The sequence below is a fragment of the Myotis brandtii genome, unplaced genomic scaffold (assembly GCF_000412655.1).
Source record: "Myotis brandtii unplaced genomic scaffold, ASM41265v1 scaffold517, whole genome shotgun sequence".
NCBI lineage: Eukaryota > Metazoa > Chordata > Mammalia > Chiroptera > Vespertilionidae > Myotis > Myotis brandtii.
The window spans coordinates 3361882-3376907 of NW_005369706.1; the positions used below are offsets into that span (position 1 = coordinate 3361882).

General features: G+C 40.3%; 1 long non-coding RNA gene across 1 annotated transcript in view; it reads right to left on the reverse strand.

The window, feature by feature from the left end:
* LOC102261224 overlaps positions 1-15026 on the reverse strand; it is a 64026-nt gene that overhangs the window by 5894 nt on the left and 43106 nt on the right. Inside the window, exon 2 of the long non-coding RNA XR_001364238.1 lies at positions 13994-14088. This is a non-coding gene — a long non-coding RNA (uncharacterized LOC102261224). The remainder of the gene's footprint in view (positions 1-13993; positions 14089-15026) is intronic.

Consider the following 15026-nt stretch of genomic DNA (forward strand, 5'->3'; position numbering starts at 1 on the left):
AACGGCAACCAGAGAACACTTTCCAAAATGAGTTCATATTACTCAGGGTTTCCATCTCTTAACTGGGCTCTTAATCACAAGAAGCCACATTTTCCCAAACTCAAATAAAGCTAACTTTGTACATATAATGGTGAGTTAATGATGAGCTAATGAGAATAGAATTTAAAATAAAGGCACTACAAATACAAAATACTGTAGTGAATTAAAGAAATGCCTTTATAAGATAATGAGGATTATCTATGGAAACTATTTGCCTTTGTTCTGGTCAAGGTTGTCTTTACAAAACAGGGCTCCTTGAAAAACCTATTTCCCCTCTCTCCTTCAACAGTGAGTAAAAAATAATATGCTGCCACCTACTGACAACAGAATGAAAGTGTAGAATAGAACACAAAAGTACTGAATTGTTAAAAACTTTAGAATAAAAAAAACACTTCAGAATACGTGTTTATATTTTCTTATTTTAAACATATTAATTGATACCTATAAGACTCTTAACTTTAGGAGGCAACTTGGTATAATTGAAAAAGAAAATCAATGTGTGTGTGTGGATGTAAAGATTAGAAAGCTAGGCTGCACACTTCAGTGGAGGACTGAAGCAGCAATTGAATCATTCCATAAACAAGAAAAAGATTCAAAGTCACGTAAGCATTTCTGCGCTGAGCTATACTGGTGGTTCCATCCATTGTGTCGCTGAGGGATTTTGTACAGGAGGGATATGGTCATGTGCTACTCCTCATAGGCAGAGGGATGTGTTCTCCAACAGCCCCATCTTCCCCACAATGACCCTATACGTATCTCTTAAATGAATCTACACTCTTCCTGAAAGCATGTTTCCAGGTGGCTCATTCTTGAGTAGTTTCCCAGTCAACACACGATGAAGGACATGTACCAATATATTTCTGGCTGTGTGTGCAGTCCCCACCATATGGTAGGATACTTCATCAATATTAGTTGCATTTAGAATAAACAAGTAGAGCCTCTTTCTGTTTCTCTTCAGTTTTCTGTGTTTGAGCTCCAAGGAATGCATCAGAATCTGCACGATCCTGTTTATATGTTTCCTTCATTATTTGGATATTTGTGGTGAAAAATTTGCTTGGGCCTGAATCACTAAGATAATGCCTCAATTTTCCACTTCAGTGAACATTACTTATCAATTAAGTTTTCAGTAAATTGTCAATTGAAGTGCAAAACTGGGCTCAATGCTAAAGGTTGACTTTCAATGTGACACCCAGGGGGGCAAGACCCAGGAAGAAAGCTGAAGAAGAGCGTGTACCTGATTGGGATTAGAAAAGAGCTGGAAACCAATGAGCGTAGCCTCCCTGATGAAAAGGAAATTCCTTCGTCTGGGGAGGCACTTTCTCTTTTCCAGTCCACGGAAACCAGGCTCATATAGCCAGAGCCAGGGAGGGCCAACCAATTTTACATCAAATGTATCCCCCCAATAATCAAATGCATATCCATCAGTGAAAAGAGAAATGGGCTTGCATATTTTTTAAAGTGAGATTCAACTTCTGAATTTTCCATCAACTCACCACATGTCACAGTAGGAACCAGTTTCCTCATCTGGACAATGAAAACAATGCTAATACTTTCCTCACAGTTATTCTGAATATCAAGTGAGGTCCCGGTCTCTTTCTCGCTAGTTCAACATGACCACCCAGAGGTTCGAGACGAAATTTCTCTTCCTGAAGGTCCATGATACCCTGGGCTTGTTCCTACGTACTCCTGTGCCCACAGTAAACCCTAGAACTCTCCTCTCCCAAACCTTCCAAGCCTTGGTCACATTCTATAGGCTGCTCCCCCAGCCTCTCCTGACCACCTCCAAACCTCTGTACGTAGACCTTGGCCTCACCACCTTCCCTCCCACCCCAATTCAGATGCTCTCGCCAACTGCAAAAGATTATCCCTTTAACTTCCTCGCGCATTCTCTCCTTTTTCATTTTGGTTTTTTCCTCTCCTTTATCACTTCTTTATAAAGTTTTTTATCCCAGTCATATCTAATTGTAGCTTATCAGGCCCATAATTACTTAGTTGCCTGTTAACCCTAACCCAGTGGTTCTCAACCTTGGCTGCACATTAGAATCACCTGGGAATCTTTTTAAAATCCTGATTTCTGGGCCTCATCCTCCGGAAATTCTGTTTCTTTGTTACTAATGTTGTGGCCCCACCCCATAACAAAGAAACAGAATTTCCGGAGGATGAGGCCCAGAAATCAGGATTTTAAAAAGATTCCCAGGTGATTCTAATGTGCAGCCAAGGTTGAGAACCACTGCCCTAACCCAACACAAAGTTAGCGTTCCCCACACCCTTATACACACCACACACACGCACTCACACATGTACATGTAACAAAGTTGTGTTGTCCATTAATAAAAAAGAGCTATTTAACTCAGAACAGCTTTGATCTTCTCCTTGGCCGTGGGAGAAGGAGAACCTAAAGACCCCCAATGTGAGGCAGTTGGTCCATTGGTCTATTATACCCCCGCCCATTAGACACCAAATTCTATGCAAGTAGATTTTGAATCTGTTTAATGTCACCTTGAGTGTGTCCCAGAACCTCCATAAATGATATCATTTCTACTTACAAGACAGCTCAATAAGGCGCCATCAAATTTACTATAAATTGCGACAAATTTAAAGTGTCCTTCAGTTTCCAGGAAAGCCAGAATGCTTCTTTCTGTACTCTCTGTGTGGTGACCTATAATTTCAGAAACTTCTGCAGCCTGTATTTTGGTTTCTCTGCTCATTCATTAGTCTGACAAATGTCTGTTATCACCTGAAGCGTTTACATGCCAAGCCTAAAGTCAGTCTTCTACTCAGCATCTCTGTTCTCTGGAAAGCACTTGGGTCCTGCCCATGGATTTTCAAGATTAAGCACACGCTACGGTATATCTAGCATAGTAGAGCCCTGTATTCTCACTCCAGACTGCAACACCAGCATTGAGGGTAGCCTTAACAGGCATCTTGCCTCATATCATAATCAATAGCATGTGCAATTAGGTGCCTATTATGGGTTTTGCACTACTTTAGGCAATGTGGGAGATTCAGAAGTAGAAATAAGGACCACATCTGTTTTGAACATTACTTTATACCCAGCCCCTGGTATAGGGTCTGGCACATAAGAAACAATAAAAATATTTATTAAATGTCTGAATAAGAACGTTGAGAAAACTAACACATGAGAAGCTATAAAGAATGACACAAGTTAATTCACAGCTAAGGGTTCTTATAGGTGAAGCAGCTATGAGAGATACCGATAAGGAGTTCATAGGAGAGAGAGATTAATGGACTGAAATCATTACAGTGAGCATGCATGCAAACCTTCAGGTTAAGTGCTATTGGCAGAGGCATCGGAGCGAGGTCACCTGCATGTCAGATGGAAGAGGAAGATCATAAGTGAAGGCCAACAGGTAAAATAAAGTATTAATCCGTGAAGAAACTGGCTAACTAGACCAGGGGAGACACGAAGTAGAGTAAAAAATGAGGTTAAATAAAAAGTGGGACCAGGTAATAAAGAATGTTAACAGGCAGAGGAATCACCAGTGGATCAAGTGCCATAGTTTGTTTCTTAGATTGTTGTTTAGAATTCACATGGGTTGTTTTTTCATATGAAACAAGGCTACGAATTGTGATCTAACTCATGGGTAGCCCTAGTATACACATTCCTCTCTTCATGAAGTGACTAGATAGGTCCGAAATTAATTATCAAGCATGTCTGTTCTTTCCTGGAGAATTTTTCATGTTCATCAGCCTCTCAGAAGACTACTGGAATACGTTCAGTTAAGCCCCAGGAACAACTCAGCAATCCTTTTAACTAATTGTTAGCTCCCCTTCCTTCAGTCCTCAATGACCATTTCAAACCGTCATCAGTCTCAAGATCCCTCTCATTGTCCCTGGTAGAAAATGACTCGAACCATTACTTTTCTGGTTAACTAGAAACCATCAGTGAATTCCTTCAATGTCTTGGCATGTCCCCAAAAGTACACATATTGCCCTTCTTTTAAATCTTGTCCACCCCCGTCTTCTATCCTTGACTTTTCACTCCTCTCCTTAGGCCCCCTCCTTCCCCTTCTCCTCTCATTCTATTCACTATTCCATCCCGAGTTCTTCCATATACACAGCTCCGACTACAAATATATCAGTACCTCCTTAAATCTGTATTACCAGATAGATAGATATATTTTTTTAAATTGAACTCCAAATTCATCTTTACAGCTACACATAAGAAATTCCACTTTGACACACCACAGAGACTTTAAGTTCAACATGTCCAAAATGGAACGGCATCTATGATAGGCAGAATAATGGCCCCTCAACGATGTCCACATCCTAATCCCCAGACCCTGTGAATTTATTAGATTACTTGGTAAAACAAAATTAAGGTTGCAGATGGAATTAACATTGCTGAGTAACTTAATTTAAACTAGAGAGACTACCCTGGATTATCCAGATGGGCCCACTGTAACCACGAGTTTCCTTAAAGGTGGAAAAGGGAGGCCAAGAAAAAACTTAGAGGGAGATATGACTAAGGGAGAATGGTCAGAGGCGCAATGTGATTGGCTTTGAGAATGGAGGGAGGGCGGACAGGAGCCAAGGAATGTGGGCAGACCCTAGAAAATGGAAAAGGCAGGGGGATGAATTCCCTCCTAGAGACTCCCAAAAAGGAACACAGCCCTGCCAACACTTTGATTTTAGCCTAGTAAGACCCATGTCAGACCTCTAACCTACAGAACTGTTAAGACACTTTGATTTTAGCCTAGTAAGACCCATGTCAGAAAACCAGTTTTAAGTAGAGAAGCCGTATAGCCTAACAATAAATTTGTGTTGTTTTAAGCCACTAAATCTGTGGTAATATGTTACAGTAGCAACAGAGAATGAATCTACCATCTCTACCCTAAATGTCTGCCCTCATGTATTTTGTTTGTTTTGGAGAGCAATGTTTTTATTGATCATACTAATTTTTCTCTCAGAAGATTTTAAAATCTCTATTAAGTCCATAGAATGTCAAAATAAACTATCTTTATATTGTTAAAATTCCAAGGTAAAAAGATGAAAATACCATTCTTAAATGTATAGAGGAGTAGTGTAGAAACTTGGCAATATTTCTTCAGAACATCAGGATAACACTTAGATATGTCTATTTTCTCTAATAAAATTTTGTGCATCTGGAAGGAGGAAAATTTTCTTTGACCCTTCTAGATTCCTCTGGTTGGTCTAAGAATTAAATAAGATAGAAACTCAAAACATAAATTCATAGAAAAGCAGACAGTAAACCTGGCAACCAGTAATCCAAAAATGGTAGCACCGCTATATTAAAACCAGATAAAAATGGGCCTTATGGCAAAGCCATTATTAGGAAAATGGTCAATAAGCATATGAGAAGTTCTCAACTTCACTAGTAATCAGGGAAATGCTCACAAAAACAATGACTAGGTACCATTTTTCATACCTTATCAGACTGGCAAAAAGTGTTGTCTGAAAACAAGGATTGGGGGGAATATAGGAAATGGGAACTCTTATAACACACCACTGGGGAGGCGTGCTCTGGGCAACCACGTGGGAGAACTATTTGGCAATAGCTAGTAAAGCTGGAGGTGAAAACCCTCTGAGAAATTCTATCCAGTAGAAATATAATGTGAACCACATATACAATTTTAAATATTCTAGCGGCCACATTAAAAAAGTAAAAAGAAACAAGTGAAATTAATTTTAATAATATTTTAATTAACTCAGCATATTCAAAACATTATCATTTTAATGTAATCAATTTTTTAAAGTATTGAGGCATTATATATATTTTTTGTACTAAATATTCAAAATCTGATATTATTTTATAACTAGAGCACACTCAATTTGAATTTCAAGTGCTCAAAGCCACATGTAGGTAACGCCTCCCATACTGGACAGAGGAGTCCTCCTGAAATTCTTAGATCTGTTTTCAAAGAGTTTGCAGCAACATTTTTTTAATAAAGAGAAAGTGTGTGTGTGTGTGTGTGTGTGTGTGTGTGTGTATATATGAGAAATAGATAAATGATCATTTGTTTATTCACACAAAGTAATGCTATTCGACAGTTAAAACACATGTCCAATTATAGATACATTTAAAAACATAACGATTAGTGAAAAGAGAAAGTTGAAAATAGATTTGAATTGCAAAGCATCATATATTTAAATATACATTTAAAACACAAAAATCTATATATTGTTTGTGGCTAGATAAAGTTACAGTATCAATGCATGGGATCGATACACAATAACTTCTGGAACATGATTACTGGGATTGATGGGGTGGGGAAATAGAACTTTTGCTCTGTCACTTTTTTATTTCTCTAGGAGAAAGCTCTCAAGAAAATAAGGGCAAAATGTTAACATCTATTCATTCTCAGCATTGGTTACACATAGTAGATTAAAATGGCCATGAATATTCAATAAATATGATTTAATCATTCATTCATTAAAACATTTAGTAAGCCTCTACCATGTACCAGACTTTATGTTAGACAATGGAGAGATATAATAGTGTGTGTGTGTGTGTGTGTCTGTGTGTGTGTGTGTGTGTGTGTGTGTGTAAACAATGACTGAGAAACAATACGTCAGGTAATTGTATGAAGAAACAGAAAAGGATCAGCAGAGATCTGGCTGGGTGGCTCATCTGAAACAATGACTGACAATACGTCAGGTAATTGTATGAAGAAACAAAAAAGGATCAGCAGAGATCTGGCTGGGTGGCTCATCTGGTTGCAGCGTCATCCCGTGCACCAAAAGGGTTGATTCCCAGTCAGGGCACATTCCTAGGTTGCCGGTTCAATCCCTGGTTGGGGGCATGCAGGAGGAAGTCGATAGATGTTTCTCTTTCACACCGATGTTTCTCTTTCTCTCTTCCTCTCTCTCTACAATCAGTGACCATGTCCTCGGGTGAGGATAAAAAAAGGAAAAAAAAAGGGTGGGGGTAATCAGCAGAAAAAAAGTATGGGGTTTGGAGAGGGTTGTTATTTGGATAACTTGGTCAAAAGGCCTCTCTAATAAGAAAAGTTTAAGAAGAAGCTGAAGAAAGTAAGGGGTAGTCTATGTGGTATCTGAGATGAGTGCAAAGAGCTTGAGGCAAAAGAGAACCTGGCATGTTTGTGGAACTACCAGAGTTCTACGGTGCCTCTCTTTAAAAAAAAAAGGGGGGGGGGTGTCTCTTAAAAGAAGAGGGAAAAGTATATGCTTGGTTCTGTAGAGACACCAAACATTCCCATTTATACTCTTTTGGTAATAAAGTCAAACAGTAATATTAAATAAATATAGTATTTATCATCAAATTTAATTACCCAACATTTGAGATGGGGCATCCCTTCTGGGAGTACAGAAAGGCAGAGATGTGATTTGACTGATATGGAAGGCAGGTAGAAATAGTCTCCCTTTTCTCATACTAACGCCTGCGTAATACACAAAATACAATCCCTGGAGGATATTAACTATTTATAAAAGCCAAATATATGCTTTAACTTATGACACTTGAATTCTGAGCAACAGACTGTAAGTACTGCATTTTCATAACCTTATTTCCCAGGAAAGCAAAAGTCAAAAAGAAAGGATGTGAGGAAAAACCAAGAAGCAGTTACAAGCTAACCTTCTGTAATGTTTCAGTTTTATTAGACACACATTTCGTTTAAAAAAGAAGATGGGTCCCTAACCGGTTTGGCTCAGTGGATAGAGCGTCAGCCTGCAGATTGAAGGGTCCCAGGTTCGATTCCGGTCAAGGGCATGTACCTTGGTTGCAGGCACATCCCCAGTAGAGGGTTTGCAGGAGGCAGCTGATTGATGTTTCTAATTCTCTATTCCTCTCCCTTCCTCTCTGTAAAAAATCAATAAAGTATATTTTTTTAAAGAAGAAGAAGGGGGTATCGTTCTAGAGGTTCCTATAGCCAATATCATGCATTGTCTTACCATTTCTTATGTTAGTGACCAATGAAGTATACATCTGAGTATCTATAAACATGACCATTAGAAACTGTCTTACATTTCAAAGTTATTTATCACTGTAATAAATAAATAAGATTTCACTTATTTTTATAGCTAACATCACCATCAAAATTTTAAAAGTCAGTCAAAAACTGTTAAAAACAAAATCTCTGTTGAAATACAGAACAGCTGGGCCATAGCATATTTGTGTACCTGTTATCTAATCACCGATAATATACTTCCTTATTTCTCTGGGCCTTTATACACCTGGGAAGAGTAATCCACTGGAGGCCTTCATTTCTGGTATATAATAAGGGAAGGAAAACACTGGCAGAGGGACACTGAATTTTTGGACAGACTGTACCTAGCCATCAGTGCATCTGGCAAGAGTAGTCCATCAAAGCCCATTATGTCTGCTGTGAATAGAGGGACAGAGTCACAAACACTGGATTATAGCTTCACAGAAATGGTGCATTCATATTAGTAAGTAAAATTGAATTTCAAGCCTACAGCCAGTAGTTAAAAGAATTCAGCTGCAGGTACCAGAAAAATCTATCTAGCGATGCTGCCCAAAGGTTTAGGGTGGAGCCACAGACACCAGACTGATGGCACATCAGCCAATGGCCAAAGGAAACCCATTGCCACTCCAAATAAGTTGCCCCTCCTTTGCCACTCTCAAAATACTGCGTGTTTCCCTGAAAGAGGTCTGAAAGACCTAAGTAGCTGAGACATGCCCTATTTTATCGAAATAATAATAAAGAGAGACAGCGAGTCTTGCCCCGAATGCAAATTTGATGGAGAGGAGAGTGGGGCTATTTGTATTTTACTCATCTTGCTCTGCCAGAATTCTCTCACAGGACGTTTGCCTTCAGGGTTCGGGGCAGCAGCAGCTCTGTGGTCTGCCCTATGCATATGAATAAAAGTCAGTTTGCCATTTGCTAAATTATTTATGAGCTCAGCTGCTGTTTGGATTTTTTATTGAATAATTCTTAAAATAAATATTTTATAAGCAGCCAGAGGCTACTGGTATTTGATGCATTTCAGAAAATTAAAGAATAAAATTTAAATTGCAGTGTAAAAAGACAAAAGGATCATCATGTCTTTGCTGATAGAACCCTCACACTACACACACAGTGGATAGATTTAGGTATTATTTAAATAGCCTACTTATCAAACCATAGTTCAGAATTTAGATAAATTCCCCTTTAACAGATGAATCAAAAATTATAGCACTTTAAATTTCTCCTTTGATATTCAGCCCTAGGTTGGAATTTGATGTTCTTGGTGCATTCAGAATTAGATATAGGTTCTGGGCTTCATTCTGCATCTCAAATTTGCTAGATTACATTGCTTTAAAGCTATGGCTCTAGTAGTGATTTTTATCAATAATAAGTTACCTACTATTTTCCAAATAGCCTATATTTCACTTAAAACTGAATGTTTGCATTTTAAAAAATTGGTTGATTATAAGCTATGGTGTGAAATAAAAAGGATGAGGAAATTAAGTGCCTTTAGAAACTGACTGAATGAGGACAAGAGAGAAGTTGAATAAAACATTGAGATCTCAAGCCTGGGTGTCTGGGAGAAGGCGGATGCAGTAGCATAAATAGAGACATCGGAAAAGGGTTTCACCATCAGGCATGTTGAAGAAGATACGAGGTGCTGGCAGGTGCTCAGGTTATGAGCAACGAGTGCCTGAGAATGTGGGGCCACGCTTTGAATTGTGGAATAAATAAATGAATGAACAAAGCAGTCAGATCAAGCAAATATTCATATTATCAACAAATGACATTGCTGTTAATACTGCCTTGTTTTCCCTTTACTGTTTGTTATTAACTTTGTGTATCACAAATACTTTATCTCACCCTGAAAATTAGCTAATAAACTTGCACTCACTTTTAATTCTGCAGAGCTGAGCATGTAAAAATCTTTCAGCCCAAATTATGATGAGGAATCTAGGGGCTGGGGGCTGTCATGACCTAAACGACCAAATGGACGACCGGTCACCAGGAAGCGCATGGAGCACCTCTTGGTCCCTCCCCCACGGCCCACAGGCTCCTATTACAGCAAGGCTGGCTGCCGGCAGGCAGGCGGGGCTTGGTCCCTCTCCTGTGGCCCACAGGATCCTATCACAGCAAGGCTGGCAGCCGGCAGGCGGGGCAGTGGGGGGGGTGGGTGGGGCGAGGCAGGCGCGGCAGCTGTGGATGAGGCCATGGATGCTGGCGAGGCCCGGAGAGAGAGAGAGGCAAAGCCTGATCCGCAGCTGCCACGGAGGCTGCAGATCAGGCCCGGAGATAGGCCAAAGATAGGCCTGGAGACGCTGACTGGCATAGAAACCGGCCAATCAGAACCAAATCTGGGTGAACTGCGAGGAGCCAATGGCTGCCTACGAGGTGGAGCTTTTGAAGCTGACTGGCATAGAAACTGACCAATCAGAATCTAATCTGGGTGAACTGCGAAGGCAGAACCTAAGGTGGGGGCTGAGGAGGGGTTCTAAGGGCAACAGCTGTTTGGTGTAAGGTGTAAGAAAGCGGTTCAATTTTTTAATAACCGGTTTGGCAGTACAGTGCATATGGCTATCAGTCCAGATATAGGGATTATGTATTTTTGTCTGCCAAGAGCATCTCCTCCTGATGAAAAAGGCTTTCCCCCTCCATTTAAGCAATCCTATCCTATATAATCTATCTTTACAAATAAAAGGGTAATATGCTCATTAGACTGGGTCGACCAGCCATCTTCTGGATGTCTGACTTCCTTCCAGACAAAGCCATGGTGGTGGGGGCTGAGGCAGAGGTAGTTAAGGGCAATCAGGGGAGAGCAGTTGGGAGCGATCAGATAGGCAGGCAGGTGAACAGTTAGGAGCCAGCGGTCCCAGATTGCGAGTGGGATGTCCAACTGCCGGTTTAGGCCCAGCCAGACATCCTCCGAGGGGTCCCAGATTGGAGAGGATGCAGGCTGGGCTGAGGGAACCTCCCACTGCCCCCTGTGCACGAATTTCATGCACCAGGCCTCTAGTCTAAGATATAATTAAGCAGATGCCTTGGATCGCATAGTATAACATCTCTCATGATGTGAAGTATGTTCAGCTTGTGTGAAACTTTGAGCAAAATAGCCAATGTTTAACCCTTAAACGGAGTGTTAACCAAAAGGCTATTTTCTTCATGTAGATTTCTTCACATTGATTTTAGTCAGTGTTTTCATCAAATGTGTTATGCTTGTGTTTATACAAAATATGGATACATAATGCTTTGTATTCAGATAATCTTTCGATCAAGGAACTAAAATATCCTATAAATGTTTATTATTTCCCTGGCCACAGTCCATATTAAGAATTGAGGTCCAGCCCTGGCTGGTGTTGCTAAGTGGTTAGAGTGTCGTCCTGCACACCAAAAGGTTGTAGATTTCATTACTGGTCAGGGCACATACCTAGGTTTCAGGTTCAATCCCTCAATAGGGGGTGTGCAGAAAGCAGCGATACAACTCTCTCTCTCTCTCTTCCCTTCCCCTCTCCTTCCACTCTCTAAGCATATCCCCAGGTGAGTATTAAAAAAAAGATTGAGATCCAGGATTGCAGACCTTTACAGAAATTAATTTTGTGCATTTTTCACTGTAAGTTTCCTTGCTTCTCCAGGCTCTACCTTCTTATTATGCTCTCTTATCTCCATATCCCCAGCCTTAGCCCATTTTTAAGCCCTTCTTCTCTCTCTCTCTCTCTCTCTCTCTCTCTCTCTCTCTCTCTCTCAAATTAATTGAACCCAAGGAGAGGGTCATGGAACTCTCTTATTTATAACCAGTTGGTCAGAAGAGCACAGGTAACAATCTGGACTTCCAATTGACATCTGAAATGGAGGCCAGTCTTGTGGGACTGAGCCCTTAACCTGTGGAATCCATGCTATCTCTGAGACAGTGTCAGAATTGACTTAACTGACAGGTCACACAGCTGACGTCCAAGAATTGCTTGGTGATGTGGAGGGGAAAAACCCACCACAATGGAATTGGTGAAAAACCACCAAGTCCCACCTGTCTCTTGCAATTATCATGAGGCACAAATAAGACCATTTATGTGAAAATAATATACAAACATTAAAAGCATAAAACAAATATAAAATATTATTAATGTTGATGTCAAGAGTTTGTAGGCATCCATATTTCTAAAACTGCCTCCCAAACAGGAAATTGACCTCCAGAATAAAGTATCTTCCTCTCTTCAGTTCATGCACAGAGTCTCTATAAAAGGAACCCGCAGCCTCTACATTGTGAACCTCCTCATGGGATTGTCACAAAAGAGCAATGGGTCCCTACCAGTCGTGCCATGATTGCTGCGCACCTGTGGACCGAGACAGAATATTTTCACTGAATTCTCTTAATTAGCTCACCCCAGGGGAGTGGATATGTATAACCCGCTGTTCCCATTTCCAGAGACTTCCAAAATGTCAGGGATCTTTCTATTTTCATTACATGAATTGCTTTACAAAAAAAGCACAGTATGGAGCATCAATGCTTTATAAAAACTGCATTAATGCACCAACTTGTTCAGAAGCCAAGAAGAGAACCAGAGCAGAGCCTAGAGAGAATGTAATGTGCCCAGCTTGAACCTTTCCCAGCCAATACCACTGAACACCTGTCAGCAATCATGAAGAAGTTACAGAGAATATTGAGCATCTACACGGAGTCCAGCGGTGTTGATTTATTTTTCCTGAGATTTTCATGGCTAAGTTCCCTCATTTAAGGGGTTAACCTTGAAAAAATTCATCTCTCTCCCTGCAAGACTTTCAGAGACATTTAAAATGGGCTAAAACTGAAAAGGAACCAGGCTCAATGGATTGGGCCATGCGTTAAGGAAAATTTAATTACATAACAAGAAAAGCCTTTTGCTTGTAAAGAGACACTATTAGCAAATAAAATGACACACTGGGAGAAAATTGTTGCAGCATACATATTTAATAGGACCACAGAAAAATATTTAATGGTCCAAATACACAAAGGAACTTCTAAAAATACAGAACAAAAGCTCCTTTAGCCCCAGAGAAAAACGCAGATGGTTTCCAACCATAAGAAAAATGCAAATGAAAACTTCCCTGAAATATCATTTCTTTTTTTTAAACATATTTTATTGATTTTTTTACAGAGAGGAAGGGAGAGGGATAGAGAGTTAGAAACATTGATGAGAGAGAAACATCGATCAGCTGCCTCCTGCACACTCCCTACTGAGGATGTGCCCACAACCAAGGTACATGCCCTTGACCAGAATCGAACCTGGGACCCTTCAGTCCGCAGGCCAACGCTCTATCCACTGAGCCAAACCGGTTAGGGCGAAATATCATTTCTTATATATCCTACAATCCGAAAAGGCAGTCTTTTGGAAAGGCCTAAGGAAAGAACACTCATATGTGGCAATATCTAGCAAAGTCATATATGAGTCTGTAATTTTCCCAAGAATCCCACATCTCGGAACCTATCCCAAAGATAACACTAGCTGCCCAGCTGGCATTGCTCAGTGGTTGAGTGTCGACCTGTGAACTAGGAGGTCACGATTTGATTCCCAGTCAGGGCACATGCCCAGCGTTGTGGGCTCTATCCCCAGTGTGAGGCATGTAGGAGGCAGCTGATCAATGATTCTCTTTCATCATTGATGTTTCTTTCTTTCTTTCTTTCTTTCTTTTTTTTTTTGGTGCCCTTGACTGGAATCGAACCTGGGACCCTTCAGTCCGCAGGCCGACGCTCTATCCACTGAGCCAAACCAGTCAGGGCCATCATTGATGTTTCTATCTCCCTCTCCCTCTCCCTTCCACTCTGAAATCTATAAAAAATATTTTAAAAAAGATAAAACTAGCAACATTATGAATAAACATGTACAAGGAATTCATTGTGAAATAGAAAAATACTGAAAGCAGCCCTGTTGTCCATCAAAGGGGATTGATTGAATAAACGATGGTCCAGTGATTCTCAAACTTTACATGTAACAGAACCACCTGGAGGCCCTATTAACACACACACTTTCTGATTTAGTAGGTCTGGGGTAGAACCCAAGAATGTGTATTTTTACCAAGTTTCCAGGTGATGGCTTGTGATGTTGCTGGTCCAGGTGCCATACTTTGAGAACCATGGCTTAGTATGTCCACACAATCAGATGCTTTGCAGCTGTAAAAAGGAAGGAAGAGTATCTATATAGAAAAGTCATCTTTAGGTTATGGTTTTTAGTGAAAATGAGCCAAATAGAAATAACTGTGCATTGTATACTACTTCTTACTAAGAAAGGGGACAGACACATGAAAAAGATAGACCACAACATTTTTAGAGTAGTTGTATCTAGGGAAGAGGAAATAGGGTGGAGTTAGAATTCTTGGCATAAATCTTGTTCTATAGATTTGACTTTGGAAGAATGTGAATATTTTATTTAAGGATAAAGCAAAATAACTTTTTAATAAAATCCCCCCAAAATCCTATATAATAAAAGCCTAATATGCTAAGTGTCCGGTCGTCTGGTTGTCCATTCAAACAAAGCATAATATGCTAATGATATGCTAAGACCACTCAGTCACTCACTATGACATGCATGGACCACCAGAGGGCAGAGAGTCAACCGGTCGACCACTCGCTATGACGTGCATTGACCACTAGAGGGCAGACGCTCTGACCAGTAGGTTAGCTTGCTGCTGGGGTCCAGCCTATCGGGACTGAGTGAGACATGTTGAACACGCCCTGGAGCCCTCCCTCGGTCCCGCATCCCTCCCTGGCCCCGAACATGCACCGGTGGGGTCCCTCGGCCTGGCCTGTGCCTTCTTGCAATCTGGGCTGAGAGACTCCCCTCAAGTGCACAAATTTCGTGCACAGGGCCTCTAGTAAAAAATAATATGAAACAAATGGACCTACATGTGTATCTAATTGATGGCAGAACTACATAGAGAGGATAATTCAAATGATTTTTAAAAACAGCTATTTCACTATATAACCAAATAGCTAGTGAAATGCTTGACAAAAGATGTACCAAAAGTAAAATAAAATTTCAAATTATTTTCAGTAATCATATTGTTGGCAATAGTGGAGGTATCATTATTCAGAGACATATGTGTATATAT